Here is a 12,030-nt window from a genome sequence, read left to right as displayed (position 1 = left end):
CACTTCCACACTTATCACACCAACTACCTATAGTAGCAGCAATCTGAGCACTATAAGCTCCACACAATCCAAGCTATTCCAAACTAGCTGCTCATGGTAATGGTAGAGGTTTATATAGGAGAAGGAGTCTCCTTGAATAGTGGAAGGATGAGCTTATCTTCAAGGGAAGTAGTTGCAAAGGGTCGAACAGACATGCCATAAAAGGGAGGCGATACTCACAAGGCCAACAACCAAGTCTGGAGTTATCTGGAAGGCTGGCTGTTGGAACAAATTCGCCCAAACTGGATCAGCGCGGGTGCATAACTGGTCTGGCGCGCTGACGTCGCAAGGTAATAACGGTCAAGTCGTTGTCAGTGCGGGTTAATATAAACAGAGGCTGCGCTGGTCATGAAATTCGATCAGCGCGGGAAATTCGTGTGCTTCCGCGCTGGCAGCGCACGCGGTCTGTTATGAAGTGCCAGTCAGCGAGGGTATTTTGGAAACAGACGCGCTGATGAGAAAAACTTTAGGAAAGTGGGTTTTTGGCCAGTTCAGAAGGCATGAACTTGATTATTGTGAACTCCTGACACAGTAGGGTAACTGACAGGGAGACAGTGACAAATTACTGTGTAACAACTGGTATACGTGTCAGACTATTATTCGGAAAACTGTTTACTTGGAAATAGCAAGGCTCAATGGTATATTGTTTTCAATCTGCATGGCTTGCTGTTCCTAAGCCATTTCTATATTATGCTCTGTAGCAATTAGTAAGTTACCCAGGATTTGAACGAGCCCTGTTGTTTCATTATTTTCTCTGTATTTCTAACAGTTTGAACAGCCTGTTATTCCATTGTCGTCTCTAAGTTTTTATAGTGAGCTAAAGCATGGGAGAAAGATAAATTCGAAGAGAACCACATGTATTGACAGTGTCCGATGCTGCACGGGAAATCCTGGCAAGGGCAGGATGACTGGTTTATCTTAATCGTTTACAGGAATCCAACGAGACCATAGCAATAGAATTCTTGCAGAATTTGCAAGAATATCACTCCAAATCAAGGGGGAGACACATAGCAGTCACCGATGACATAATTGTAGAGGTCTTGGGACTGCTAGCCACTGGACCTATGTGGACTCTAAATAAGGAGAGACTGCGAAAGATCATGAAGATTTTCCAAGATGAAGGCCAGAACGTGACAGTCAGAGGAAAGGGAGTCCAAACAATAGCATTGGGCGAGCCGTGGATAGAATTGGTGAAGATCATCCAGAGCTACATCACCTGTGAAGGTAGGAAAGATGTGGTAATACCACAACACCTTAAACTCTTAGCTGTATTAAAGCAGAAATGCTTTGTCAACTTACCTGCATTTTTAAACACATTACTTCATGATGTTGCCCGAAGCATGAGGAAATCACAACATGTAGAATCATTGGTAAGTCACCATGGGCTGATACGGCTAATAGTTAGCCATAGTCTTGCTCAGCAACAGAGCAGCTAGGAAGAGCTAATTGCCATGATAGAAGGGGGACTGATTATGCCAGCCCCAAAACTAAGCATGTTGCTAGTACACCAGATAGACCATTGAAACAGAGAAAATCAGTTAGGCTGGCACGGATTAGAGGGAGGTTGGAAAATTCCCAAGGGGATACTAGTCAACCAGTGGAGATAGAAAATTCAAGGGATGAGAAACCCTCGCAATTGGAAGGAGAAGAGAATGAGAAAGGATTGGAAGGAAATGAGGAAGGATAAACGAAGGAAGAGGCCAAGCAGCCTGGGCAGTAGGAGGAAGAAACAAAGCAACGCGAAGATAGCCCATTGCAAGAGGATGAATTGGCCAAAATTCTGGCCAATATGGGCGAATATGCCCAACCTCTCAGCCCGCTAGGCCTCCATATTGAAGAAGAACCAAAAGAGCATTCTACGCAGGACAAGGATGCACCTGAAGAATTACGAGATAGGGAAGTAGAAGAAGAGAATCATCATGTTCATGATGAAGGTATGACAGGATAGAAAAGTGATACAGAGGAGGAACAATCTATTCCCAGCCAGACTACACTGGAAGAATTCCAGGAAGAAGGGGTGGAAAAAGAAGTCACCTAGGAAATAACAAAGCTGGCTAGGGTTTTTACTCCTGAGCAACCTGAACAAAACAACGAAGGAGCACCCCAAGAAAAAAACCAGGGAATTGGCCAAGATAACAATCTAGGCCTGAGTAAACAGATAGTTGTTCCTTCTAAAGAAATAGAAGAAATTAAACGATTACGAAAAGAATAGCAAAGATTGTTGAATGTGATAGCACAACTTCGACAACAAATCAGGGTTTTGAAAATGAGAAAGAGAGCAAAAAGGACTTCAGGGGTAAGACATGCAACCACTCCAGTGAAACCCCCCAAGAAAAAGGTTCGGAGGACCCATGTCCAGCCTACTGTTCAAAACCCTGTTGAAGAACAGTATGTTGTTCAAAATACTGTTGAAGTGCAGACTGTCATTCAAAAGAAAAAGGAACAGCATTCCACTGTTGCCCATGTTGAAGTGTAAATAGATGATATATCGGCCTGTGACAAAGAAGTTCAGACAGAAGCACAATCCTCTGAAGGAATGCAGACTATAAACACGAGGCGACGCAATAAAAATATTCAAGTAAATCTTCCACTTGCCACTGCTACTTTGGAAAGTGATCCGAGGACAGTAACCCTACGAGAGGGTTTGATGCAAGCTCAGCAAGTAGTAGAAAAACTCACAGAACAAATGGTTTCTCGAGAAAAGTATGAAGAATTACAACAACAACTAAGGAACATCAATCTATCTGAAAGCCAGCCTTTTGAAGGATGGCAAAAGGAAGAAGAGAAAGTCGCAAAGGTAACTCATAGGTTAGATGTAGTTATCAAGCAGATGGATACCTTATTCTCTTTTCACACTGACGTCCTAGCATGTAGAGCCCCTGCTAAGAATTATGCCTTGTTTTTAATGGAACGATATTTGCAATTGAAAATTAAGGTTGTCAAAGCAGGAGCCCCTATACAAATTAATACTATTGATGATTTTATAAATTGTTGTAAGCACTATGGAGTAAAGGTTCAAAGACTATTGTGTGAATTCTATCTGCACAACCTCATGTTAGATCAAGAGACAGAGCAGAACCCTGGCCCTTTCATTGGGGATATCCAACTACAGGAATTTCTTTCATTTGGGGTTAATCAAATTAAATGGCTTAAAGCCTATAATTCCTTCCAAAGACAAGAAAACGGATTAGACTTATGGGTAAGAGCTGAGCCTAGAGATCCATTACAGTTATGGAATAAACACAGGAATCTCATGAGGACTCCGAGCGTGATAGAAGCATTAGGACCCATTCATACAACAATCAATCGGAAAGGGATAGAATACTTCTTTACCATTAAGGACCTTGCCATTGCAGATACTAAATTTCAATATCAGACCTCTAATCCGAATATCCAACTCAGGGAAACATTTAATTATGAGAACTTTAAATTAGCTGCTGATCGCTTGAACCTCTATGGCAAAATCATCTTGAGGGCAGGACCATCTTGGTTAGGATATAGGTTTCAGAGTCTGATTATTTGGTGCCCTGCACCTGGATACCAAGCGCTGTATGAAATACCTGAGGGTCAGACAAGCCATCTTTTTGAACACCTAGTTAGGCATCATGGTTCTAGGCCACCACATGAGATCCCATCTCCAGCCTACTCTCTCACTACCTTACATGTCAACTAATGTTTTCATGAGGGCATGAAAAAGGGTAAGCAGGGGGGTGTGTGGAGTACTGAAGAAGGTATGTTTTTATTGACTATTTTGTCATCTTTTCTTTAGAACTCATAACCTCTTTGCATCATGAACTAGGTAGATAATAAGAAATCATGACAAAATCTATAGGATTTATATGTAACACGAAAACACTAATAATTGCTATTTCTTATGCAGGAAAAGGGAAAAATGAAAGATTATCGTTCCAAAGAAAAAGACAGGGCCAAGTTAACTATTGTCCCTTTGGCGGGGAACCATATGCAAACAAAGTGATCTAAATTAAAACATATCAGCCAAGGAAAGGAAAAGGGGATATCGACTCGGCGCAAGAAAACAAATAGATAAATGGGAATTAACAGTTTGGCGAATCCCTCAGGATCCTTTGATCCTGAGGGATCACTGCCTTAACTATTTTTGCATCCTTGATATCTCCACTTTAGCTGTTATAAAAAGGGGCAGCACTGCTAGTCCAGGGGACGGTTGTTGTTACTCTTATGTAATTTCTTGTTGTACTTGAAACTTTGATCATCAACTCTCGTTGAGAAGTGATCCACTGTAACTTTGTTTTAATGCTTTAATATAAATCTGGTTGTTGTTCCGTCTTTGATCCTGGAGTAATCTCAAGCGGTGTATCCCTGGAGGCTAAGGGCCCGGCCCTGGTGGAACACTTGCTCCTGTACCATTATCTTTAGTTCGTGTGTGGTTTTCATTATCAGCTTTGTTCGGTAATCTGGTGTGTTTTTTTATTTTATATCACAGCTCTGTTATATTTACAATATCGCTCTCTGTAACAGGAATATCATATTGTTCATTCTGATTTTATAACGCATTGATGTTCCTTTAAATCGTCAATGTAACATTACTGGTCTTTACAGAATGCTATCGCTATTAAATTATAGAGTAACTGGGCTGTAATATTCTTAAGTTGGTATTACTGTATTCATCTATGGTTTATGTTTAATTATGATTGTTGTTAAATTGAAATTGTTGTTCCATTATGAATTGCGATCGTCATCCTTTATAACTAAGATTAATATTTGTGGTATCAGAATCAGACTACTGTTTCTCTCAATATTAGGGTGTGTTGTGTGCGTTATTTATTTTAGAATACTGTACATTCACAATTGGCTCTAAGTGTTGTTCTATATTTCATTACTAATCAGTTGTCGTTCTATTTCCATTTGCTGACCGATTTATTCTTAGAGTAAGGATTGCTCTCTGATTTATGTAGGACACGATTGCTGCACTTATTCCTATAGATTAAAGGGTTGTTGTTTATAAGAATCAGTTGCTATTACATTTTCTAGTTTCCATTCCATTTCCTAGTTGTTGTTCCATTTCCTGTTATTTGCGTTCTCATTTATTTGGTGTGCAGAACGATCTGAAGCTGTAGTGAGCATTGACATCTGTTGTCTAGTTCGCAGGTTGATGATCTGTTTATCTTCAGTTACATCAGTTTACAAAGGGATGATTTACTGTTACTGGACCCTTGACTAATAAATTGCTTAGTTTTTCGAATGCATGATTTAGGTTTTAAAGTGCTTTGCTGTAAGTAGATTTTGTTTTAAGCATCCGTTTACTCTTGTATTTTGAGCACTATACTACTAGCATTACTCTGAAAAATGACTACCTCAAACTAAGTACACTCTTTCAGATAAAAAATCATTCCTGGATTGACAAGTTAATGTGAGGTAATTAGAGGTGAAAAAGACCCTTTTTACGGCTCGGAACTAGGCAGAGGCGATTGTGATATGCGATGATCGGCATTGGTGATCGGCGATCATAGGAGATAGCGCTAAGGGCCATGCGACGAGAAACTTGTGATTGCGATGATCGGATCGGTGGATCGGCATCGGCATGTTCCATGGTATATGGAAAGAACCCCCAGGCCATAGTGATAGCGATATCAACCATCAGATCGGAAAAAGAATGAACAATCCTGATTTGATCGTCGTTCGGTGATCCCCGATACAAAGGGCCAATGCACATTGCGATATGTGACTTGCAATATGCTGACAAAAGGTGGACCCGATAGTGTTTATAAGCATGATTTCATAACTTTTGAAATCTGGATTTAAGGGATTTTTGTGTATTTCCCATGTATTGGGTTTTTTGGCCATATGCCTATGCGATTACGATTTGCGATAGAATGGTGGACCTGATGGGTTTATAGATGCGATTTCATATATTTTAAGTCTAATTGAATGCTCCATGATGTGTTTTCCTGTGCATTTCTGTTATTTGGATATTTTGGCCAAAGGAAGGAAAAACGATCGGGTGGCCATGCTTGCCAGTTCCTTTCCATGTGTAAACGGTTTCTTCTAAAGAAACAATTGGGTTCTTCAATGATGGAGGACATTAACTGATGTGTTACAAAAACATAGATAGCAAAATTGAAAAGGGCTGCTGAAGGTTTCCGAGGGTTGCTTGGAGGTCGAGCGAAACACGAAAGGGACAGAGAGCCCGAGAATTTGAGCGCCGAGAGCCAGAAAGCCTAAGAGCTTCAGAGCCAAAGTGCCGAGCAGGGGAAGAGCCACTAGAGGTTGGAGGCAGAGCCAGACAGATAGAGCCAGATAGCTAAGAGAGCCAGAGCTAGATGAGCCAGAGAGATGAGAGCCAGAGCCAGAGAGCTCAAATGGACTTCTAAAGAGCCATGAAGCTACAATGAAGTTCAGAACAACAAAGAGGTCTAAATGATCAAGTTGTAGCTATTGAATTTTGTACTGAATATAGAAGAAGGATTCTAGAGATAGTACAGAATTTTGAGGGAGTCAGGGAGGCCAAAAGCTCAAGAAGCTCAGAGCACTGAGGAGTCAAGTCCAGAGAAGCCTAGATCTGTCTACAGCTAAAAGATAGCCAATGGGATAAGATGGTATTCTAAACCCATAGGTTCACTTGTAAACCAATGGAGTTGAGTGTGGAACTTGTAAAAGAAGTTTGCCATAATCCCAAAGAGACTAGTCGAGTTGATTAGAGCTCATGGAAACATAGCCCAAGATATCAGGATGAAATCCCAATTAAACTTGTTGTCTTATGTGTTTGATTATTTACTGGTTTATTTACTGTTATATGTATTTTATATCAGTTTGAGAAAATGAACATAAGAACTTAACAGTTAAGGACAATTAAAAGAATACACCTATTTCAAGTCCTTTAATTCTGCAAATTGCCAATCATAAGCATAAATATTTGGAATATATAAGCTTTGGAGTGGGAGAGGTTCTTGTAAGCTTGACAAGAAGCCTTTCGCTCCCCATTTCAAATTAGGTGGTATCGGAGCTAGTTATATCAGAGTAAGTTATACCAGAGCAGGTTGTATCATGAAGTAGATGGTCTCATGATGCAAGTGGTATCAGATCAGAATGCTTAATTGACAAAGAAAACTATTTGCTTGTTTAACTTGAAAGGTGTTTAAACAGTCAAGGATTGATTGTTTGATTGTTTGTAAACTGATTGTTGTTTGAGTTTGAAAACGTTCAGGGAAAGCTGTTGTTAGCTAAGTCCAAGAGAGGAAAAGAAGGAATAAGGGTTGAAGGCATTCTTATTATCCCAAAGGACCTCAAAGCAATCCTTGAAGAACAGGAGGTTTGTTGCAAAAGGTTTCTTGAATAAGCTCTTTGTTAATCTTGTTTGAAGTTATTTTGTTCATTCTGATAATGACAACTTCTACAAGTGAGTCCTCAAATTCTGCTTTCTTCACAAGATTCTTTGATGAAGACATGAAGCAAGACTTGTTCATCATGATGGATATGGTGAGAGAAATGTATGAGAATGGAAGGAAGAGCATCATACTTAGAGAGCAGATGAATTCCATGAAGGAAGAGAAATGGTTGCATTCTGACAAATTGCAGGAAATGGAGAGGCAACTTCATATTGCAAATATGAACCCGAAAGGGATGCATGAGTTGGAGACACAACTCTTTGTTGCAAAAGAAGCCTTGGTCAAGTGTCATCTTGAAGAAGAGGTAAATAATTCTTGTTTGTCTTCAATTCCCTCTAAGAATGGTTATTTTGGTTCTTTTGAAAAATACACCAAAGGCATAGGTTACAAGCTAATGTCCAAGATGGGATATGAAGGAAAACGTTTGGGAAAACATGCACAGAGTATTGTTGAGCCAATAACGGTTGAGGAAAGGCCTAAGTATTTGGGTCTTGGCTATGGACAGTCTTATGGAGAAAGTTCCAAATCTGCCATGAAGACCATTGAAACAACTCCAAGAAGGAGTTTCATTGCAGGTATTCTACCTCAAGAGTGTGAATATTGTTTTCTTGGGAATGCAATAGCTTGAAACATCATTTGCAATATGCAGGTGTCCATAAGCATGCACTTGAACCAGAGAGTTGTGGAAACTCTGAAATCAGTGAAGAGGTTGATGGTGTTCCAAAGGGAGCTACTTCTTCATTCAATTCACCTCCTCAAGAAGGCAATAAAGGTGAAATAGAAAGGTATAAATCTATTTCTAATCATATGCCTTTTTATTATATTCAGCATGGTAAATTTCCATATAAGTGTGGGAAAAGAATTTCATGTTCCGTTTGTGGTTTGATTAACCATAATGTTTCTAGATGTTGGAAGAGAATGGCCACATACAAGAAAATTTTGAAGGAAAGGAAGCAAAAAGCCAGAGGTCCATTGGACAAGGCAAATCATGTTGTCAAGAGGATGTAGATGTGTTGCACTTATTGCCATAAGCAAGGACACATTGCTGAAAAGTGTTGGACTCTTAATCCAACAATGCTTCCACAAAACTTGAAGAAGGTGGAAAGAGAAAATGGCAAGAATGGAAACGAAGATTCCATGAATGATGTGTTTCAGGATCATTCACATGTTGATGCTTATGTGCAGAAAAAGAAGGACCTTTGAAATGGATTGGTAAGAAATGGTTAGAATTCTTATCCAATTAAGATTGCATGTCTATTGATATAACACATCTATTTGCATTTCTTTGTTAATGAGATGCAAGTTGCAGGTTTTTACCAACAGGGTGAATGGAAAATGTTGAGTAGGAGACTCACTTTATTGCTGCAACATTATATTTCATTTCATCTTCAAAAGTACAGTGTGCTTAAGTGAAAGTTGAAGGATGAAATGCATGCATAAGCTTGATATGCATGAACACGTGGATGTTGATGATTTCCTTGTATCTGAACATGTATGTGTGGTTAACTTGAAGGATTGATTACTTTGTTGTAAACATGCATGTCATGTAATATTGACTTGGGAAAATTTGATTTGGTCTCCAAGATGGAGATAAGATGAAGTGTTTCATCTTTGGAAAAGCATGTAGAAAAAGATGTCAAGACATGCTTGACTTGAAGGGTCAATTGTTTAAAGGCATGTTTTATTGGCTTGTTATCTAGTCAATCATTTGTATACATATGTAAATACATGGAGGTGTTCAAAAGATGTGAAATCTGTTTCTTTTGTTGAAGAAGGAGTTTAGGCCATCCAGTTGTTCTCTGTAATCCTGTTGTTGTTAAAAGTTGTTCTTGATAGTATGTCAAACAGGTGCAAATGAAAATTTTGTGAAGTAGATGTAACTTCACATTGGTTTGAGCCACCTTGGATCAATGATCAAGGCATAGAAGTTAAAACTACCTTTTGTAACCTTCTCAGCAGGATTTCTGCATGAAGTCAAGGAGGAAAACAATTCTTCCTAGGAGGACAAGCACATCCAGGAAGGGAAGTGTTCAAAGGTTTTGGTTCAAAGTCACTAGCCATGTAGGAAAGTGTATGAAGGCTGAAAGAAGAGGGTGTTGTACTCTCATCTATTGTTTAGATCAGAGTATCAGTCTTTTGGAGACCAAAATTTATTTTTAGTGGGAAGGTGTGATCCAAAATGGATCTAGAATAGACTTTTAAGTCTAAAAAATTTCCTCACAGAGGAAAATGAAAGTCAAGGGATTCTCTTGGAAATAGTCTCATTGCATAGATCTCTTCAATCTTAATCTAATGTAATTTGAATGGGCTAAAATGGACTTTGGAAGAAGTTATTGTAATAATAAGTTTGCCCAATGTCCTTTGGAAAGGAGGCAAATTCTTATAAAAATGGGCTTAAGGCATTATATGGAAAAATCACATCTGAAGGGTTAAAAGGAGGACTTAGACCAAAGGTGGAAGGACTCCCCCAATAGCGATCTCATAACTTTTGAAGTCTAGATTGATGATATTTTTGTGTATTTCCCATGTATTGGGTTTTTTGGCGGTACGCCTATGCGATTGCAATTTGTGATAGCGATGGTGGACCAGATGGGTTTATAGATGCGACTGCATATATTTGAAGTCTAACTGAACTCTCCATGATGCGTTTTCCTATGTATTTCCATTATTTGGCTATTTCGGCCAGAGGAAGGAAAAACGATCGGGTGTCCATGCCCGCCGATTTCTTGTAAAGAAATAGTCAGGTTCTTCAATGATGGAGGACTGTAACCGATGTGTTACAAAAACACAAAGAGCACAATTGGCAAGGGTTGTTGAAGGTTTTCAAGGGTCGCTTAGAGGTCGAGCGAAACATGAAAGGGACAGAGAGCCCGAGAACTTGAGCGCCGAGAGCCAGAAAGCCTGAGAGCTTCAAAGCCAGAGGGCTGAGTAGAGGCAGAGTCACCAGAGGTTGGAGGCAGAGCAAGATGGAAAGAGCTAGATAGCTAAGAGAGCCAGAGCTAGATGAGCCAGAGAGCTAAGAGCTAGAGCCAGTTAGCTAGAGAGCCAGAGCCGCAGAGCCAGAGAGCTCAAATTGACTTCTAAAGAGCCATGAAGTTGCAATGAAGTTCAGAATAGCAAAGAGGTCGAAATGATCAAGCTATTGCTGGTGACTGTTGTACTGAATATAGAAGAAGTATTCGAGAGACAATACAGAATTATGAGGGAGTCAGAGAGGCCAGAAGCTCAGAGCATTGATTGAAGGAGTCATGTCCAGAGAAGCCTAGATTTGTCTGCATATAAAGGACAACTAGCGAGATAAGATGGTATTATAAACCCATAGGTTCAGTTGTAAACCAATGGAGTTGAGTGTGGAACTTGTAAAAGAAGTTTACCATAATCCCAAAGAGCCTAGTCGATTTTATTATAGCTCATGGAGACGTAGACCGAGATATCAGGGTGAACTCCTAATTAAACTTGTTGTCTTATGTGTTTTCTTATTTGCTACTTTATTTATCGCTATATGTATTTTATATCAATTTGAGCAAACGAACATAAGCACTTAACAGAAAAGGACAATTAAAAGCATACACCTATTTCAAGTCCTTTAATTCTGAAAATTGTCAATCATAAGCATAAATCTTGCGAATATATAAGCTTTGGAGTGGGAGAGGTTATTGTAAGCTTGACAAGAAGCCTTTAGGTTCCCATTTCAGATCAGCAGATAATCAATTTATATGAGGTACACTTTGTCAAATCCAAAAGCAAGGCCCCGCTAAAGATCAAAGACCAATTAGGTCCCTTCATTTGTAATAACCGAGAAGTTGGAAAGGAAGCAGACCAAATCTTTCAAAGATTATATCTAAAAAAGAGCTTCATATGGAGATATGATCCCTTGGATTTCATCTGCAACAAAAGACAGAAAAACAAGATGGCTCCTTATATTCATCATCGAATCCTTGAAATAGAAAAGTATGCCAACCAATTGGAGTGGGTGGAAAACACTTTAGAGGACAGGGATAGTACTGAAGTTGTTATGGAAAACACACTAATTGATCTAGAGAAACAACTTGATGAGGGTTCATTCCTGCAGGTGCCAGGACAATCACAGGTCCAGGAAGAATCATAGGTCCAGGAAGAATAACAGGTACAAGAAGAATCACAGGTACAAGAAGAATCATAAGCACTAGAGAAATCAGACATACTAGAGAAATCAAAGAAAATAGATAGACCAGAGGCTACCATGAGTACCCCCCCCCCCAGCCTTACAGACTCCTCTAAATGAGGAGAAAAGCCTCAAGAGAAATAGGGAAGGGGTCACTCCTTCAAAAATAACAACATCACAAGCCTATGTAGAGACAAGTCAGGCTAAAAGACCAAGAATAAATCATGTTTATGAACATGAATATATAGAGGAGACAGCTGAGGTTACTAGCACAGAAAGAGATGGGAGTAGGCATGCCACTCCATCTGGAGGCATCCAAGAACCTTCCACATCACACACTCAGATGTTGGAAAGACAAAAAAGTGTCAAGGTATCCTCTTTTAGAATGCTAGCAGATAAGGACCAAGACATCAAAGAGAGATACAAAGAGATAAAGGCCATGAATGAGAGGCTGGCGACCCAAACCTATGCACAATACCTGGA

Source organism: Pinus tabuliformis, chromosome 6, assembly GCF_031772625.1.
Source record: "Pinus tabuliformis cultivar Carrire ecotype Pingquan chromosome 6, CPIR1, whole genome shotgun sequence".
NCBI classification, from domain to species: Eukaryota; Viridiplantae; Streptophyta; class Pinopsida; order Pinales; family Pinaceae; genus Pinus; species Pinus tabuliformis.
This window is presented reverse-complemented; position numbering follows the sequence as displayed.